This window comes from Bidens hawaiensis, unplaced genomic scaffold, assembly GCF_021521415.1.
Source record: "Bidens hawaiensis isolate Kalapana, Puna unplaced genomic scaffold, B.hawaiensis_p1.1 tig00011151_1, whole genome shotgun sequence".
Taxonomy (NCBI): domain Eukaryota; kingdom Viridiplantae; phylum Streptophyta; class Magnoliopsida; order Asterales; family Asteraceae; genus Bidens; species Bidens hawaiensis.
Genome location: NW_027491863.1, coordinates 440887 through 462991, shown reverse-complemented (window position 1 = coordinate 462991; position 22105 = coordinate 440887). Strand labels below are relative to the sequence as shown.

The 22105-nt window shown below is 33.5% G+C and overlaps 2 pseudogenes; one reads left to right on the top strand and one right to left on the bottom strand.

The window, feature by feature from the left end:
• Positions 1-121: 121 nt before the first annotated feature.
• Positions 122-2061, bottom strand: LOC143537190 (serine carboxypeptidase-like; annotated as a pseudogene).
• An 8285-nt stretch (positions 2062-10346) lies between these two features.
• On the top strand, positions 10347-15581 carry LOC143537189 (dynamin-related protein 4C-like; annotated as a pseudogene).
• The last annotated feature ends 6524 nt before the right edge of the window (positions 15582-22105 follow it).

The window sequence follows — 22105 nt, the reverse complement described above, 5'->3', positions numbered from 1 at the left end:
TTCATTTGTTGAACTCAGCATGAAAGAATTAAGAATCTCACCAAGCCAGTTACAAAGAAGATCATATTCTCCCGCGTATATAAGTATCTTAATACCATTCTCCAAAAGCTCCGGAAGGCCAACTTCAAGGTTTCTCATTTTGTCTTCCTTCATTGCGTCAAACACCACTTCACTTAATGAAACAAACTTTACATCCTGCGGTACCCCTAATATTTTTTTCACATATGCCTTATTTAAGAATTCTTGGACATCACGTGTTTCAGTACAAGATTGCCTCCTAATATCAAACCACTGTCACATAACACAAAATTATTTTAAGTTCAGACGTTAGTTATGGTTGTAGGATTGTAAGATATTAGAGTGCTTACACAAGTATGGCTAATGTTCTCAATCTTTAAAACTATCTTTAAACATAGGCGCCAGGCATCAGCGCAGATTTTATGTCCATTTGTCCCTACAAGTAAAATGTAATGAACAAATGATTGAAAAGAAAGTAACAAAATTATTTAAAGTTCTTTACCGCATTGATTTACTGCCTTTTCACACTCAGGCACCATCATCTTATTGATTCTGTTGTAATCTTGTTGGTTAATTAGTTTATTCTGAAGAGCAAAATCAGTAACTGATAAAAATTGGATTCCAGGTTTAGTGAGTCCATTGCCTATTGCAATTCCCTATTTAAATTATCATACTCCCATTAGTAAAATTGAAAATCTCAAAAGAGTTACAAATTCAAATATGTAACTTAACCTTTAAGTTTATATGAATCCCGTCTTTGTTCCTGTTCCCATGGATAATGCGTGTAGCCAAAGCTGGAATGAAGTGCCCTGCATATGATTCTCCAGTAATATACAAATCATTTTCTACGTAAGCAGGGTGTTGATTGAAGAACCCCTGTTTCAAAAATCAAAAGTAGGGTTTTAAGTTTGGAATTTTGACAATTTTGTTAGTTTGGGTATAATTTGATTAAAACTAAAATGATAATCGAAGTGTTTATCGAGAATGTGCAGAAAAAGAATAGAATGCAGTGAAACAACGACGTTGTAAACGATGATTTTATTGATAAAGGATCAAATGATCTTGGTAAGGATCAAATGATATACGGTTAGGCGCCAAATACAACCGTTGGATATATGTGTCCGCAGCCGTGTGTTTATGTTACCCAACATATAATAAATATTAACCAATCCTAATAATAATAACATAAGTATCAGTATTTATTACAAATAAGCATAATAATAATCCTAATTATGTTTATAATTCTAATAAATTCTAACTAATTATCAGTTTGCAAACCTGTAAGAAATCATACAGATCTTCACTCACGCCCTTCTCATCACGTCGAATATCTTTCTTACTAGAGCTGTAACTGAAACCCGTTCCAGTAGGCTGGTCAACGTATATAATATTGCAAACCTGTCATACATACCAATTTGAAATTGAAATATTATTGTTACATGCTTATCAAATATAGATACTTCAATAATAAAATGTGTAAAGTAACGGACGTTATCCCAGCCAAACTCATTCCAGACCAGAAAAATGTTTGGTTAAATGGAATGGACCATTTTCCTTCAAAAATGCTAATGCAGCGCTAGCACCCGGTCCTCCGTTCAACCATATAAACACAGGATCATCCTTACTGTTTCTTGATTGAAAAAAATAGTAAAACATCCTGCAAAGTGCAAATTAACATAATTAAAATATCAAATTAGTGTTACTGTTTTATTTTATATTTGTTTTTAGCATTTTCTGCATGTTTGGTCAAATGGAATGGACCATTCTCCGCTTCGCAACTAGAACTTCAGTTTAACAAAATAGGGTGTGTAACAATGACAACCAAAAAAGCATACCTTGCACCTATACTGAGCTTAATCTTAACATATCCAGCATCATGAGCCAGATCATGAATAGACGCAAGTGACTCGCCAAGAACGGGCAGTCTTAGTGGTCTTTCAACATTTGTGGAACCGGGATCACGCGTTTCAGATTTAGGAAACGAGAAGGGCAAGTGACATATGAGGGCAAGGAGAAGCAGAAGAAAAACAACTTGGGCCATCAGTGCTCACTAGAGAGGATTTGAGATGATAAGATATATGAATTTTTACACAAGTAGTGTATTCAACCTTATATAATGTTTTTATATTAAAATTTATTTTTTTCCTTTATAATTGGTTAGACTTAATTTTCCCTTTTGTTTTATTCAGTTTTTCAGTTTAATTTTAGTTCATTTATCTATCATCTTATTAGTATACTTTGATTTGTTCACTCAAAGGCTATAATTTGTAGGTGTGAAGGAATTTTCTTTCCTTTTCTTAGGATGGTTATATATTTTGTTCTTCTTTAAAGAATATTACCAGAAAAAAAGCATTATTCCTTTATGTGTTCGTATCTTAATTCTTAAGAACATTTAAGTTTTCATCCTACTCCCTAAATGGCTAAAAACATCAAATCAAGAGTTTTTTTTATATTTTTTTAATACCCCATCTCAAGTGGTTAACAAATAATTTGGTTGTAGATATAAAAAGGTGAGGTATAAGTGTATAACTAAACGTAATGTTAGACCATGTCTAGTTATATATATGGAAAAAGCTTGTAGAGTTGGCTTTAATAACTAAATAAATTGTGAGTTTATTATCTTACTCAATTTCATTTATCTTCTATATTGTGAGTATCTGTCAAATTAAAAATTGACAACATGTCTTTCTTCTAAATTTACAATTTTCCTTAAAAGGGCGTGTACGTGAGAGTTCATGAGACCCGCCAAATTTTTCTTGATCGTCCAATATTGGTAAAAAGTAAAAAAACAAATAAGTGTAAACACGATTGTTTTTCAATTAAAGATATGGTATTCCAGTCCCACGTCATCCACTTAAAATGTTGTTTGTCTTTCAATAGCATCCGTCACGAAAAAACAATTGATTATATGCTATGGTTCAAATTAAGTCATTATAATCGATTAAGAGATAGAAGAACACTCGAATCGGTCGATGATCAGTAATTCGTCTACTTAAACGAGCTAACGGTTACAAGTAACACTTTTAATACGTAACAATCCTCCCCCCCCCCCCCCCCTCTCTCTCTCTTTAAAGATTCTTGTGTTAAGCCTTCACAGGTGGATCAACATATACACAACCAAATAGAAACAGGAGGTTTTGTTCAACAAGTGACTCTTTGTTTGATTAACTCAACAAACGAAAAATAGAAAGCAAAACCCCACAAAATAAACAATGAACGTGGGCTATATATACCCATACAATTTGACTCCTAATCAAACTAGGACTTTGGTTACTGCCTTATTTAAATCAAAAAGATATGATAACAATTATTTAAATCATTATTTCGCATCTCCTTCAAGCCACCACCTCCATGAGATCAAAAACCGAACCGCCCTTGAACGTCAAGCAAATATTGTTTACGTTTAACATCTTGCCCTCAAGAATTATAAGAAAGAGAAAAAAATGGACTTATGCATGAACAGAATGCCAAAATCCTTGCAAACTAATAATACCACTGATGTGTTGTAAAACACACTTACTTTTCCTATTCTTTTTATCATGTTTTAAGTGCTTAATCGTATAATAAATAATAATTATGGCTTGTTTTTATATGATCTTACAAAGTTTATTATTTTGTGTAGGTGACGAGTTTTAAAGAAAAAAAGGTTCGGGTTTTTGAAGACATTGGAGGCCTTTTTAATCAAATCTTGAAGAACCAAGTTGAAGCCCGACCCAAGCCCACAAGTGTAGACCATTACATGCATATTATATATTATGCATTAAAAAAATAAAAACCCTAACACCATAAAGGGGGCACCCTCTAATTTCGATCGGACAGAAGAAGAAAATCAAGTTTGTTGTTTGTGAAGGAGTCGGCTAGTTGTTGAATTTTATTGGTCTTAAGAAAGGCTTTATTTTTGTTTGTGTGGTGGGATTAAATCCCACGCGAAATAGCAGCAAGCAAATAGGGCAGCACTAGAAAGAAGAATAAAATATAAATCAACATCAAGTTGATTGAAAAAGACCCCTCTGTTTCGATCGCAAGGAAATTGGACAGCCAAGAACAAGAAAGAAAAGAACTTGGACAGCAAGGTTTGAGTGTTTTCATAATTGTTTTTCACAGCCAAGAGCATCCATAAACTCTATATTACATCTCCATACACTTTGGTTTGTTTTATGCTTCATAATTCTCTTGTTTTTGATCTTGAAGTTGAATTATTTTGCGATTGAGTTTACGATTGAATTGTTATTGATTATGCTTGATTGTGGATTGAGTTTGACTATGATTTGGATGAGTATTATGGTGTTTATTAAGAGTTATAGCTGCTGTCCAAAAATCATGTTAGGCTAAATTTGTTAGCACTACCTAGGTTGAGATGATTATTGACATTGTTTAGCGGCTTATTAGGTTTTAATTAATTACACGACGTATTATTATTGAAAGGCTTTATTTAATTCGATCTTTGGTGTGTTAGTTATTGTTTTAATATAATTTTTGCATGTTGATTCCGCGTTTGACTTTGATTGATTGATTGTGTGTCGTTCGGTTAGGGTTCTACGTTTAGGTCTTAGACTTGGTGTTTTTGATATGTTTGTGGTTAGCGCGACCATTGGAATCTTGAGTGTAATTAATTATTAAAATTCAATATGTTCAACTTCCTTGCGACCGAGAGGTAATAGGGAGTCGGTTTGTCTCGCGTCTTTATTCGGTTAGGTTAGAATTGCGCGAGAGCGAGTTTTGGTCTTATCCGGTTTAGTTTTGCGTGCAAATATGTGTCTTAGATTGGGTTAGATATTGTTACCCCTTTATCCCTAGAATTGCTAGTACCAATTTTTAGCGGGTTTTGTGTCGTTGAGTCCGAGAGGAGATGCGTCATTAGGGTACCTTAGTAATCTTTTTCCCGGTGCATTTATTCAATCTTCTTAGATTTGTGAGGGTTAGTTGGTGAGACCGAGAGGTAATCTAGCGAACTTTAATGAGCCTTAGTTGATTATTTTAAGATCCCGGTGTCGTGTGATTAGTTAATCCCATTAGCCGTTGAACTGTCAATAGGATTCTTGCCTAGGTAGTCATTTCTCCATATTTGTTAAAACCTCGTTAGTGCCATTAAGTTTTCTCGTTAGTTTCGTTAAGTTAAGTAAGTTAGTTAAATTAATTAAAATAAACTAAAAAAATAATAAAATCAATTACAAATATTATTAGGGCAGGACTTGGATTAGGGTCTATTATTTGAGCCGTTCTCACATGTCTTCGAGTTCGATATCCGGACTTTCCTCTTCTTTGCTATACGCGACCGGTACACTTGCCGTTTGTGTGAACTATGATAGGTTGTTTGGTTTTTTTTAAAGCTTAGTTGCGATTCGTGTTTTATTTATATATATATATTCGCACATCAACCACATCTAAGAACAAAATGCCTTTTCAATTTTGAGCTAAAATTGGTGGTATAATATGCAATAAAGATGCCTTTTCACAAAAGCAATAAAGATCGAAGATGAACACTTAGTAGTAAAGTTCAGAAGCAGTCTCTCTATCCCTATGAGATTGAGGTAAGGCTGTCTATTATTACCCTCCTCAGAGTCTACCATAGCTTTGTTATTGGCGGGATATAGTGAGTACGATGATGATGATGTCATCCATGCATTATTCAAGGCGCATATATTATCACGAAAATTAACAATAATGGTATTCCCAACATGATTACTTGTCACTATGCTTACTTGTCACTAACGCTCGACGTCTTCACCGTCATTAAAGCTCGAAAACCTACACGACGACTTGTTACCGGTTATTAACGCTCGACACTCTTAAGTGTAAAGACACTCATGGAAAGGAAAACTAAACAATAATGAAATAACATTTTATTATCTTTTATTATAATCTATAGGTGTTCCAAATTGTGTTTTCTCAATTATAAATTTCATAGCATTGACAAGCATCGTGGATACAGGTGCCCTCACCAATCTGGCAACGCTTATTACAATCGTCATCTGTTTTACAAGGTATAATAATGCCATCATATAGGTTCTTTGATTGAATTTGAAGGGTTATGGCGATCCTTCATCAGCGAAAACATATGATGTATGCAAACCTGCGACATATAGTTCATCAACAATAAATTAGGAATATGCTGAAATATTTAAATAAAAAGGATCGATAGATTGAGATTACCATATACTAAAAACAACAACACGACCAAGAATGTCATCTTCGATGCAGTTAAAGTCATGTTTGGACACACCTTAAAAATACAATAAATTGAGAAGTAAAGAGTTATTTATATTTGAGTGAAGATAAACTGCTAATACATGACCCATATATATACACACACATATCATGTCATACCATACTACTTAATATCATACCATACCATACCATACCATACCATATCAATTATTGCATGTCATCTCATCTCATATCATATAGTATCGTAACGTATCGTATTATAGCGTATCATACAGTACCGTATTGTATCGTATCGTATCTTATCTAATCGTATCGTATCGTATCGTATCGTATCGTATCATACTATATCATACTATATCATACAATATTAGCTTGAGCCCCGTGTACATTACGTGGTTACTCTCTACATACATAACTCAAATCTCTTTAGTTATTCTTGTATTAATGTAAGACATATATATAGTGTGCTATTGTATTTTGTAAGATATGCCCAATGAGAAGACTCATCTCATTCACCATTCTATATGCTCTCTATTATCTAATGTTTATGTAGTATGCATGTTGGTTGCTATTAGGTCGTTATTTCACAACACGTTATCAGCAGGGTTGCTTTTTGTAACATCCCCAAAATTTCGATCCAAATTTGACAACTTAGGAAAGTTTAGGGATCAAAAATAATATCAAGACAAGACATGAAAAGATATTTAATAAGGAATTATAATTAAAATAAGGAAATAAAAATATTTCCTAAGTTAAGTTTACTTACATGAAAGAAATTTCATCCCACATTGGAAGATGTAAGAAAGTGGAAGCATTCCACCAAGGTATAAATAAAGGAAATGGAATCCATCCCACATTGGAAGTGGTAAAGAAATGAAAGCTCTTTATAAGAGATAGAATTTCCATAGTCATATTCTTTTATGAATATCATGCACCAAGTGGTCCTAGTGGAGGGTGCGTAGCACCTGACGCGCACGGGCTCGGGCTCGGGCGAGGAGGAGGATGAGGAGGAGGATGACGGCGAAGGGCGTTGGGCGCAATGTGGCGCTTTGATGGCGCACTTTGCACGCTCACATCGAGAATTAGCCTAGAAATGACAAGCTATCAAAGTACAGGGACTGAAAATAAAAAATAATTTTCAGAGACCCATCGCGCTACGCGACGAGTCCAAGGAAACGGCCATCGCGTACCGCGATGGGCCGTGATGAGTCATCAACACGTGTCGCACTCCGGCGACACGTGGCAGCATACCAGGACACGTGGCAGAATGTGTCAGGCCACGTGGCGACACGCGTCAGAATGGTACTCGTCGCGGTACGCGACGGAGTTGAAAAAGGTGCCCATCGCGGTGGCTATAAATAGAAAGGGGTCGGCTCATTTGCATGCACACCACAGCCACTCTCTCTCTACCTCGGTTTGCGTGCCGAACATCGTTTTGCGTGCCACCGACCCGAAAATCATGACCTCGTAATCCGTACCAAATACCCGGTGTTTTCCTCGAAGTGCGTGCCATCCAGAAGTAACCCGACATTCCGCCTCGAAGTACGTGCACGACCCGACGACACGTGAACATCACCTCGATTTGCATGCCAAGGAAGGTGGATCAAGAACGTCTCGATAAATGTGCATATAGAGTAGAAGTGCTGCCCGTATAAACTTAGGAATATCTAACTCCGAATACCGTGCGAGGTAAGGGAATCTGCCTAAGTTATTACATTATTATTATAAATGGCTTAGACCATAGTCGAAGTTATAGCCAAACCTTGATTACGATTAAGAATAAAATAACTTTTCTTAAGCAAAGGTTATAGTCAAAATAGTAATTCTTTATGACTAAGAAATATAATACAAGAGATTATAGTTATGAAATTAATGTTTCTTCTTGAAGAAGAAACTCAGTATAAACATTTCTTCTTGAAGAAGAAACGTAGCATATAAATGGTAAATAAAGAAAATGACTAAAAGTTCAAATGTTTTTATCAAGGTTAAAGCTATACGAAATAGACTAAAGGTCTAAAGCTAGATCGTTGATCTAGATATTTATACAAAAATGTTATTCTCGTACTATAGGTCCAAGGTAACAAAACAAGAAGCAGAAATCAGAAAAACAGGAATCAGTATTAGAAACTGATTATAAACAGACAAGGTGAATACGCCCCAAACCTTTTATAATGAGTCTGAATGCTTGCGTAGGATTTACGAATCCTTAAAACTTTGTGTACAATAATAAGAAACAGACACTCTGATTAAGAGAATACATGTGTCTGGATCCAAACATACATGGTGACTCGGCATTTCTCCGAGGCCATGCATATCATCAACATGCCTCTGAAGGTCTACAGGACTGTTCAGAGAAATGATATTGTGTATATAATTAATTGTACAAGGTACTTAGGGTAATTTGATCCCAATGTAGTTGGATGCCTAATGAGTAGTCACAAAGGTATTATTGTTGGTTTCACAATGGTATTGAAAATATATTTTTAAAGTCAGCGTCATTCACCAGCTGTGTGCTGACGTATTTTCTAACCATTTTACAGGAAAACAAGAAAGGTTAGAACAGACAAACAAGAAGGAATAGAAGATTGGAGTTATAGTCATTAGATGTTATCTGATGGCTCAGATATTTTATTTCAAAATATTATAACGAGTTATGTTTTATAAAAAAAATGTATTTGAAATATCAAACGGGTATTTAAACCCGAGTTTTTAATAAGTTTTCAATATAATAATATTTAATTAAAGACTTCCGCTAAAATGAAACCCCAACTCTGATTTATTTACAAAACAGGTACCAACTATTGGTCACACGCCTAGGCCCTAAGTCGGGGTGTGACACTTTTGAAGCTGGATTTCACATTATAAAGAATGTCGTTATTGTCTAGTTAGCGTATAGTTATTTTTGTTTCTCAAACGTGAACCATATTGTAAGAAATAAAATTATTGGATTGCGTCGGAACAAGTTATCTGAATTTATCAAAAAGGAATAATTTAAAAGAAATGAGTAGGATTTAGGTAGTTTTAAGATTTTTAAATCACGTTGAAGAAACTGACAAGTTTTATAGTGTGATTCAAATAAATATACAAGTTTGGGGTTTAGTGCTTTAAAGCAAACATTTTAAAGATGGAATTATCATACATCAATAAGCAATAAGCATATAGTAATATTCAATAAACGATGTTCTAAAATGGTGATGTGATAAATAGATGAATTTTATGTGCCAAATAGTCCATTTATGGAATTTTTCCCCATCCCTACGTGGTGATTTACCTAAAACAATGATCTAAACATCATTTGATAGTACTACGTGAGATCATAAATTTTATAATTAATCAGCATTCCCTAACAATACGTGATTTTAAACTTTAGAGGATCTTTTTTGGTCCTACTAGGACACCTCACACCCTCTTTAGGGGGGGTTATACGGGGCATATATGAGAGCCTATATGCCCCGTATAGCCCTATATATATTGGACGTATTGTGTGGTTTTTTTTTAATAAAAATGGGCGGTGTCTCTAGAAAACCCCATATTTGTTCTAGAAAAGAATTAATTAACATATTTGTACTTCACATGAGAGTTTGGAGGTCGAAAGTAATGATTTAGTATGTACGGATTTATATTAAGATGATAGAATCTCATAGGGTGTTTAAAAATCATAGTTGAAATAAATATCCAAATTTATATAACATAACTCATGTAAACTCGTGAAACCATGACCTATTAGTATACTGTGGTGGTCTATATGTAAGACCTATCCTATATAAATACAAGGTTTAGGGGATATTATGTTGGAAAGAATTTGATGTTAAAAAAAACACATGAAGAAACAATTATTATGTTTAGGTGTTTATGAGAGTTGACCAATCTAAACATTATTTTTACGACTCAAACTATATACTTGTCCAAAGAAATTTAACAACTTTTTTGTTATTATTATGAAATTATGATTTTTGGGTATAGGATTCAGGATCAGTTTTAATTTATATTTCCGTATAACACAGCCTATTTTATTTTTTTGTTACATGATCAAGATACCATCATTAATAATAAAAACATATATTCAATAGCCCTTATTAGTCTTCATTTTTGTTGAAACCTCACATGAAGAAGCTCTTGAGACCTGTATTTAAATTTATCTTTTTTTACCATAACTAAAAAATGGTATGAAACTCTTGAGATCCCATTAATTCCCATATTACATAACTGAAACTGCCCACTAATAACCAAATACTGATAACCAAACTTTACACTATTAATAAATATGAAATTAACAATGATAGTTGCTACATTTCACTTATAAATAAGTAACCTACATTCACTTCCTTAAAACAACTAAATCCACCATCAATCACAATCTCTATCTAACATGGCTCTAGTAGAATCCAAGAGCAGTGCATCCAAAAGACGAACCCATAGCCGCAGCTCATCCGACAGCGATGACTACTCGTCCCTAGTCGACGAGGCTGACACCGCTGCACCAATTATATCAACCTACAACGACCGCATCCGCCCCTTGCTCAACTGTATTGACAAACTCCGTCAACTCAAAGTCATGCAAGAAGGCATCCAACTCCCTACGATTGTCGTCGTGGGCGATCAATCGTCGGGCAAGTCAAGTGTCCTCGAGTCCCTCGCACAAATCAGCCTCCCAAGGGCCCAAGGCATTTGCATGAGGGTCCCACTCATCATGAGGCTTCAACACCACCCGGGCCCACATCCGATACTCCACTTGGAGTATCATGACAAGACGGTTGTGACTGATGAGTCGCGTATTGAAGAGGATATTATTTCCGCCACCGATGAGATTGCGGGACATGGTAAAGGTATATCATGTAAAACTTGGAGCAACACCAGCTTAAAGGACCCGAATGGTTAATACGAAAAGTATAAGGGTGGTACGGAAGATATCAAGGGGCGGTTTGGTGGAGATCCAAAATTCAGGGACCAAGTTGAATAACTTGGTGTCATAGTTATCTTTTATTTATTATTAAATAAAGTAGAAGTCTAGTATGATTATGTTTCCTAGTTTGAGTATGATTAGAATTGTGGGTGTTATATAACCCGTCATTAGTTTTCTTTTGGGTAGAGTAGAAAGAGTAGAAAGTATTTTGTTCTTGTTTCTTAGTAATGAAAAGAGTCGCATAAACGTTTTATGTAATATCGTGTTTGGTGTTCTTGATTCACTTGTCTAAGGTTTAACAAGTGGTATCAGAGCCTAACGATCCAGACTCGTGTTTCCGATCTGCAAGTCTTGATTGAGGTAGTAGTTTCCAATCAAAGGCATAAAAGGCCAAGAAACCGGTCACGGTTGAAGTTCCGATCCAAGGTGTTGAAGTTTTCGATCACAGAAAAGAGTCGGGAAGTTTTAAAAAGGTCCGTATATTTATTGGTTGTTCGGTTAAGGCATAAAGTCAAAAACAAAATAGGAAAGGTTTGTTTTATATCTATGTGTGTAGCCCCACCGAAGAAAGAAAGAAATAGAGGAACGGTGTTTGAGGTTAATCAAGGTCCTCACCAATCTTCTAGGAAATTGGGATCAAGGAAAAGTCAACCATATTTGTGATAACAACGATATTATTAATATTGTTGCCACCATTTATTTGGCAATCATTAATAGCGTGAATTGCTTTGTTTGTGAGATAACTACAGCGGCCAACAGTTTGTTGCTATCCATCAATCAACAATTAATCAAGGTTTCTGTACGATCATAAATCAGAAGTGGTAATCAGTCAATAACAGAATTCGAAACAATGGCAGAGTTACAGGTAGTAGGAGGAATCAAGAAATTGAACCAGATTAACTATAAACAATAGTCGACGTGCATCAAATCGTATCTTCAAGGTCAAGATTTTTGGCAGGTAACGAACGGTACCGATACGAGACAACCCGCAAACGATATTAACGGTAGTATCGGGAAGTGGCAGGTGAAAGAGGGCCGTGCGATGTTTATCATCAAGACAACGGTGGATGATGATGTTCTTGATCACATTCAAGATCTCGAATACCCAAAGCAAGCGTGGGATACGCTTGAGACCTTATTCACGAAGAAGAACGATGCTCGATTGCAACTAGTTGAAGGTGAGCTGATGACAATTTCCCAATATTTTGGATCTTCCAATTTCTCAATATTTTCGTAAAGTTAAGAATCCGTGTCGCGAGATTGGAGAACTCGATCCACAGTCTCGGGTTAGCGATGCTCGTATGAAGCGGATACTCATCCATGGTTTAAGGCCGGAGTACCGTAGCTTCGTTACCGCTATTCAAGGGTGGGCGACCCAACCGAGTATTACCGAGTTCGAAAATATTCTTGCTGGACAAGAAGCATTGGCAAAACAGTTAGCCGGTGTGTCGATTAAAACCGAGAGCGAAGCCTTGTATGTCGTTAGGAAGGAAAAGCATCGGTTCTACAAAAATAAAAATCGTTATGGAGAGAAAGGCAAGAGTAAGTCTTGGGACAACGAGAAACGTGAACGATCGAAGAAGAAAGAATGGACCAGAAAGAGTCGAGATGACAACTCTAAAGAAGATTCATCGGACGAAGAGAACCGAGACAAGGAATCTAGGTATCAACCAAAGCAGTTTCCTTTCAGGTTCCATAAATGTGGACGGAAAGGGCATATGGAAAAATACTGTCGAGAACCTAAGGAGGAAGGTAATGCAACTGTTGTTAGAGAAGAAGAACCGTGGGATGTGGAGGCTAATATGGCCGAGGTTCAAGAAAAATACGCAGTTGTCACCGAATTCAAACCGAACTTGGTAGATGAATGGTTTGAAGAAGGCTCCTGTTGGTGGACAAGTCAGGAAGCAGTGCCAGAGTCGAATCAGTTGAAGGTAATCATGAAATCATATATTGTTATTTTGAATCTAGATGATGAGGAAATTGTGGTTGAAGAAGAAAATACGGTTGATCAAAACGTAACCGTGATAATAACCGAACAAGACGAGAAAGAAACCTTGTTGAATGAAGTGCACGAGGAGATAGTTCCGTCTCATGTTTTGGGTTGTCATGGTGGAATGGAAAACGTTGATGATCAACAAACCAACAAAGTTGATGTTGAAGTATGCATGAAGTTCATGCAAAGTTCGGGTGATCCGAATGAACGAATGAATGAAGAAGTTGAGTTCGAGAGGGAGCATGCATCAAGTGAGGATGGAAGAATTGCTTTAAGTATCATGATAGTTGGTCATGAGGTTGAGAAAGCAAAAGTTGTTTCCTATCTGGAACCAGGTGATGCAGTTCTAAATAATGGTAATCTCGAAACTAGCTCAATTGATAACAGGAAAAAGAAACCTGAATGCAGGGTTATAAAGTCGAATCCAAGAATCAAGCTCAAAGAGGTGAGAGCGATTAAAGGTGTGAAAGATCTTGGAGGAACAATGGAAGTTGGTATTGAGAGGGAGTGTAAAACTTGGAGCAACACCAACTTGAAGGACCCGAATGGTTAATACGAAAAGTATAAGGGTGGTACGGAAGATCTCAATGGGCGGTTTGGTAAAGATCCAAAATTCAGGGACCAAGTTGAATAACTTGGTGTCATAGTTATCTTTTATTTATTATTAAATAAAGTAGAAGTCTAGTATGATTATGTTTCCTAGTTTGAGTATGATTAGAATTGTGGGTGTTATATAAACCCGTCATTAGTTTTCTTTTGGGTAGAGTAGAAAGAGTAGAAAGTATTTTGTTCTTGTTTCTTAGTAATGAAAAGAGTCGCATAAACGTTTTATGCAATATCGTGTTTGGTGTTCTTGATTCACTTGTCTAAGGTTTAACATATCACATACTCCATTAACATTAATTGTTAAAAAGAAAGGTGTCCGGATCTTACAATGGTGGACCTTCCTGGAATAACTCGGGTTCCGGTACATGGCCAACCGGAGGACATATACGAGCAAATAGCCGCGATAATTAACGAGTATATAACCCCCGAAGAAAGCATAATACTAAACGTTCTTTCGGCTTTTGTTGATTTTCAACATGTGAATCCATTCGAATGTCTCAGCGTGTCGATGTTACCGGACAACGAACTCTAGCAGTTGTCACAAATGCTGATAAAAACCCTGAAGGTTTGCTAGAGAAGGTGACCGCGGACGATGTAAACATCGGTCTTGGTTACATTTGTGTAAGGAATCGAGTTGGTAATGAGACTTATAAAGAAGCAAGAGTTAAAGAGTCCAAGATGTTTCAATCTCACCCGCTTCTTCGATTAGTTGATAAATCGATGGTTGGAATACCAGTTTTGGCAGATAAACTTGTCGAGATTCAATCGACGATTATATCTAAGTGTCTTCCAGATATTGTAAAGAAGATAAACGATAAACTCACCGGTTACGTTGGTGAACTAGACAAGTTACCTCGAAAGATGACATCTGTTGCTGAGGCCATGATGGTGTTCATGAGAATTATCGGGTGCGTTAAGGAATCGTTGAGGAAGATTTTGATTCGAGGCGAGTTTGAGGAGTATCCGGATGTTAAGTCCATGCATTGCACCGCTCGGTTATCAAAAATGCTGAATGAGTACTCGGTTAAACTACAAGCGAGTGACGAAACTCGACGAAAGGAGTTGTTCCTTATGGAAGAAATTAGGGTTTTGGAAGAAGCGAAAGGGATTGCTTTACCTAACTTTTTACCAAGAACTGCGTTTCTCACATTTCTCAACAAAAAAGTCAACGGCATATCTGGTATGCCGGTTGAGTTTGTCGGAAACTTGTGGCTTTACATTGAGGAGGTTGTGATTAGTGTATTAATGCGTCATTCGGATAACTTCCCGCCGCTTCAAGCTTCAATGAGGAGAGCTGGACAAAGTTTAATTGGCAAGATGAAGAATGTATCGGTTAACCGAGTGAACGAGATGGTTGAAATGGAGAAGATAACCGACTAAACTTGTAATCCAGAATATACTGTTATTTGGAAGACACTCATGGCTCATCAGCCCGCTTTCATGGAGGCTATCACTAATGTTACAAAGCCGGTAGAGCTTGAAATCGAGTGGTTTAAAGTTGGGATCGCGCATTTGAGAAGCTGCGATCGTGATGTGGTGGCGCAAGCGTTTGATATGAAAATGAGGATGATGGCTTACTGGAAGATTGTGCTTAGGAGGATGGTTGATTGTATGGCTCTTCAAATGCTGTTTAGTATTCAAAGTCTTGTTAATAAGGATTTGGAAGTTGAGATTGTGGAAGAGATGATGGTGCCGCATGGTGGTGGGATTGAGAGGATGCTAGAGGAGTCGCCGGTGGTGGCCGGAAAGCGGGAGAAGCTTAACCGGAGTGTGAAGTTGCTGAGGGAGTCGAAGAATAGTGTGACTAATATGATGGATCAGGTTGCTACATATGGGGATTAAATGTTGGATGGTTTCTTATTTTGATGTGTTTTTGTTTTATGTTTCTGCTCTATGTTTAATAATTGGGGTTAATGTGACTTAAAGCACCGTTATAAATGATTAAGCTCAAAGTTATATGATAATGTTAATGGCCTATTTTGTATCCACTTGTTACTTTAGATAATATGATACCATACTCATCAACTTTGTCTCAAGAGACAATGACTAGGATTATATATGGGACACAATACAAACTCAAATTTGTGTGCTAGTGTTAAGAAACTTAAGATAGAACTTATAAAACACGTTTTTATGTCAAAAGGTTTTCGAGTACGATAGCAATGATATATCGGAAGACAGCTTTAATCTTTTTTTCTTAATTTTAATATAATGAAATTTAATTGAATAAGTTTATGATTTTTTGGGATGACTTTATATATAAACTTAATGGAAACTCTAACCGCTTTTTAATTAATCTTTAATCATACTATCATTGACTTTGATGTCCACTAAACTAATTGCTCCTTATTTATTATTTTGAATATTCTTTGTGTACAATGCTCTGGCTCAACTCATTTGGATTCATGAAATAATAGTATATTTTGAATAATAGTATATTTTGAATAAACTGGCTTAACTCATTTGGAAATTGATCCGAGTCGGCTCAATTAGTTAAGATACGAGCTTGCTTTGAGTTTTTATTTTCCCGAATCAATTTCATGTGAACCACGAGTTACAAGCTTTTGATCAAACAACCCGACAATTGGTTTCGAGCTCCCCATAAATCAGTTTAAATTGTTACGTGTATCTATATTTAGTTATTTATTTATTTATTTTAAAGTTTTTCCAAGTTTTCGGTTTATTCTCAATACAATTTATAGGTTTATATACGGAAACTGATTATGGAAAAACTTATTAAATAATCCGTATCACCTACAAGTATAAGAATAAATGCAATATAATTAAGCTTCTTTTAAACACCTAAAAGTACAATTCTATTTAAGAATAAATAAGTTAAAAGTACTTTTTTGTAATATTTTAGAAATTTCATATCTATAATCATTACCATGTCACAACAAAAAAGCACTATCACACGTTTTCTTTGAACTTCTTCGTTAACATGTGTTGGTCTACACTATTTGGTGTATGCATACTTTCTTGACAAAGTATAGAATATTATGTTAAAGCAACGTTGTACAACCTACAAGTTATCGCGCAGAATACGTTGTGAAAATCGTGTTGCACTTATACCCGAGTAACACGACATACACATTTGTAAATAAATGGTTAAATTTTTTATAAAAACACATACATATTTTGTACTTAACATACATATTTTAGGTAAAAAGTAGAAGTTTATAGAATATAAACTTAGGAAATTATGAATTGAAACGCTTTAATTTTATATATCTTTATTCTCATAAAAGTTTACTATTTTATAATGAACCTTACATTTAAACCGTATATATTGTTATTTTAACTTGTATTTTATTTTCTTATTTATGACCCTATGAAAGAACTTAGTTATGAAAGATAAAAACAAACAACTTAATATTATACACTTAACGAGTCAAAGTTTCACGCACAACATTACCTACTTTTCATACTTATTACTTATTTCTATTTGTTTAATTCTATATTCCTGAGGATGGAGGAAAATTAGAAAGAAAAAGATTTTTATTAGAAAACCATGAGAATCATATAATTACTTGTATGTAATATTTTGTACTCGACCTAGTTAAAGAGTACCCAATAAATACTCGTCAACTACCCGGCCAACGCAATTACTCATTGAATACTTACTTGACCGTCTAGACTGTTTTTACAACAATAAGTGTATATATAATTGTTTGTACTATTTTAACAGTTTTTATCTAAGAATAATCATATATCAAACAAGATAGGGAAAATTCCCTAAATAACCTTAAAGTAGAGAGAGAAAAAAAGATCCTATTTAACTCAAGATTCCTAAAACCATGGTTGTAAAAATCGCGCCTATGCGCCGAGTACTCAATGAGTAATCCCCGAGTAATCCCCGCCTAGGCCGAGTTCTCGGTGAGCCATCCCCAAGTACTCTCCGACTAAGGTCGAGTACTCACCGACTAAGGCCGAGTACTCCCAACTCCCCAGTCGGCCGCCTAGGGTCCGCCTAGCGACTTTTGCAACCTTGCCCAAAACAATCCAAAAAATATGTACTGAGGCGACATCTTGGAGAAATAAACGACGGTATTTGTTAACCAAACAAAAGCTGACACGTGTAAAGTTTCTGACACACCAGACAAGATTTTTAAAAATCTCGTCTGTTCCGACCGTTTTTTTAACTTAATTAACTTTTTAAAAAACCGTCTCTCCAGACGGTTTTTTATGTTTCTCGTCTGTTCCGTACATATTATTTTTTTCTTGAGATTTGAGCTTTTTTAATTTCGTCTTGGTAGACGCATTTGGATTGAATTTCGTCTTCCAAGTTCATATTCCAAAGTTTCTTATTTGGTGGTTATAAAAGTTTAAATATCGTCTGGACCGATAGGATTTTTCGTATTCCGTCTTGACCGACCATGTATTTTATTATTCCGTCTAATCCGACGGTATTTTTAGTTATTTGTAGGTAGACCCCACTTTCCTAATTAAACTATCATTTTTAATTATCAACTTCTTCAAGTCTTTGATTCATCTTCATCTCTTCATGTTCTTCCTTTTTATCTTCAAGTTCTAGTTAGCTTTCAATTAATTTTATGGAATCTGATAATATTCATCTCCAAACGTGGAAATTATGTTACCGCCGTAGTACGATCCCAAAAACCCGGGACCCAAATCCGCAACCTCTACTCGATCTCCTCTCTTATACTTCATTTCGCTAAAGTGTGGTTATGAGATGGGTTGGAACAGACGAGATTTTTTAAAAATCTCGTATGGTGTGTCAGAATCTTTACACGTGTCAGCTTTTGTTTGGTTAACAAATACCGTCGTTTATTTCTCCAAGATTTCGCCTCAGTATATATTTTCAGATTGTTTTGGGAATCTTGAGTGAAATAGGATTTTTTTTTTCTCTTTCTTCTTTAGGGTCATTTACGAAATTTTCCCAACAAGATATAAGATATAAGTTGCTTGTGGTCAAATATTAGAGTCAATAAGTCCGTCTGATTAGACTCTACACTTGTTTTTTCTTAACATTTTCTACCGTCACAATATAAAAACATAGGTATTGACTTTTCTCGAGGTGCTTATTTAGGTAGCAATTATTTGACTCAAATTCTATCAATTAAAAATCGCTAAACGTATTATATAAATATCCATTGTTCATAAATTATTTTTAATAATCTTACTAATCTATTAAATCAATACAATTTTGCCATATGTCCTTCTGCTAGGGTGTCCACTTAGGCCTCCATGTCATCTCATTTTCATTTTAAGACTCTCTAATATGATGTCATGTGTCATCTCACATACTATTTAAACATTATAATTTTCCACCATCATTTTAATCATTATAATTTCTCTCTCTCTCTCTCTCTCCCTCCCTCTCTCTCTCTCTCCGGTAATTTCCACCATCGAGATTAATCGTTTTCCGGTAATGGCCAACAATGTTATTTGATTTTCCGGCATGGTAATATCTTTTCCGGTAAGGTTTTCCGATATGGTTTTATATTTATTTTAGTTGTTATATGATTTTGTAATAATCTCTTTAGTATATCAAAATCCAAGATTGAATTGATATTTTGAAGTTATTACGGTTTTCCGGTAAGATTTTTGTTTTCCGTTTTTGTTTGTATTTTTCCGGCAACATCATATTTTCTTCCGGTTATTGAAGATCTAACCTTTTTATCTTTGTTTTCATTGTTAACTGATTTTTTTAAAATCAGTTTAGGTTCTAAATCAAAAAAGGCGATGAAGCTAATATTTCTACGTTTTTACGTTTTTCCGGTAAGTTTTTTCGTTCATGTGTTATAAATTCGAACCACTATCTGATTCATTTGAAACCGTGAACGCCAATTTGGAGTAAGAACTTGGAAGGTTACGACGTTTATATAAATTCAATTAATTGGCCCTGTAATTACGGTTTCCAAAAATCCAATTGATTGACACCATAATTACGAATTCTAGAAGAAAAATGAAAAGCTAAAATTATATTTGTTAATTCTACCATTTATTTATGGTTAAAAATTTATTTAATTAAACAAAACAACTGATTTTGCATTAATTTAGTTTATTATTAATTAGAAACATTAATTGATTGACATAATTTTGCATTAATTGATTTTGCATGAATTGAGTTTATTTAATTAAACAAAACTATTGATTTTGCATTAATTGAGTATATTATTAATTAGGAACATTAATTGATTGAAATAATTACGAATTTTTAAAGAAAAAGGAAAAGCTAAAATTATATTTGTTAATTCTACCATTTATTTAGGGTTAAAAAATTATTTAATTAAACAAAACAATTGATTTTACATTATTGGAGTTTATTATTAATTAGGAACATTAATTGATTGACGCCATAAATGCATTAATTATATTTGTTTTTTTCTTTCACATTTTGTTCTTCTAGGTTCTAAATAAAAAGTTTAATTCATGGACATTATTATTATTCTTTTTCCGGTAAGGCCAATAATAAATTGTAAATTAGTGGTTTAACATTCCATAACATGTAGCATTACCGGGACAATTTTTTTTTATTTCTAAAACGATTACAATTTCGACTTTTAAATTCCAAATTTTAGTTAAAGTTGAAATTTGTAAATGGTTGGTCAATATTCCATAACGTCTAAACTTACCCTCATTACAATTTATTATTTTCTAAAACTATTTGATTAAAAAATTTTAAATTTCCAAATTTAAATTTAAGTTGATTTTTTTATTTAATTGATGGTCAAACGTTTAAGTTGGTTAAACATTTTTAAATTGTCTGGTCAAATAATAAAGTTGATTTTAACTTTAAGTTGAACTTTTTAAATGGGTGATTAAACAAACATTCATAATTTCTAAAATTACCATCACTAAGATTTATTATTTCTAAAACGATACAATTTAAAATTTATAAATTTCCAAATTTAAATTAAAGTTGAATTTTATGAATTATTGGGTAAATTTTTCATAACATGTAACATTACCACGATTAAAATTTATTATTTGTAAAACGAATATTAATATTTAATTTTCTCATTTCAGGTTATGTTCCCAAGTTGATATAGCTAATTTCATGGGTTGAAGATTTGTTGATAAGAGATCTTATTTTTTGTTTAATATTGATGTATATTTTTGTTATTATTCATGTATTTATGTATTTTTCACAATTCATGTAATTTATTTGATTTTTATATAATCAATCATATATAGTTGTTGGTTTGTCCATTTAATATATTTTAATCAGAACCGATGTATTAAAGAAAATTTTATTTTTGTATCTTATATTTATCTATTTATTAATGATAATCTCTATAATTTATAATAATTATTATAATTTTAGTAATTTTGTTATTATTAATTCATTACCTTTTCTAATTAGTTGTTATATCTTATTTTGACAGAAATAATAACATTTACACCTTACCATTTTTATATTTCGATATATTTGACTTAAAACATTATTATGTTATTATATTGTAAGATACATTATATTTTCTATATATAACCAATTACGTTATATATGGAAAACCCAATAAATAAGTTATAAAGTTTTCATGATTTTAATTACAATATATTTAGACTTCTTTTAAATTAGAAAATTAACCAATCTTTCAACAAATTTTTAAAAGTTTTAAAACTCTCCATAATTTTAAACTCATTTCAAAATCTTTCTATAATTTTTTTAGGGTTTCAAAGTAACCGATTTGATTTTCATATTTGTAGTTTTTTCTAAATTAATTAGTCATATTAGTAAATAATAACCGTGTTATTTTAGAACACAATATTCAAATTGACATAATTTCTAATAATCAATACTTAATATATCATAAATTAAATAACCGTTTTATCATCATTTACAAATATTATTCTTCACATATGATTTTGTGAATATTATTAAACATGACAACTTTTCATAATTTATTAATATTATTATTTCCATGAATCAAGATATTTCAAATTATTTCTATCTTTACATAGAAGACCAAATTCAAACTTAAAACTACAAAATTTAAACTCCTTTTTAATTAACATATTTAAACTCTTTTTAAATTCGAACTTTGACCAATCTTTCAACAAATTATTAAAAGTTTTAATACTCTACATAATTTTAAACTCATTTCAAAATCTTTACATAACTTTTTGAAGTTTTTAAAATTAACCGATTTAATTTTCATTTTGGTAATTATTTCTAAATTAATTAGTCATATTAGTAAAATTAAAACCGATTTAATTTTAATTTTTGTGATTTGGCATTAACTAGAATAAGTTATCATTTTAATATTCAAAATACTGATTGTCAAACTATAAATACTTACCATAATTTGTCAAAAATCAAACAAAATTTCATAATTTTTTAAAGTTGACTAATTCCAATTTTTTTATATTTTGTAACTATTTTGAAAATATTTTAAAACAGGTTGTTTTAGAAGAGTATAAAATTTGTTAAGTATAAAATGACGGCCAAA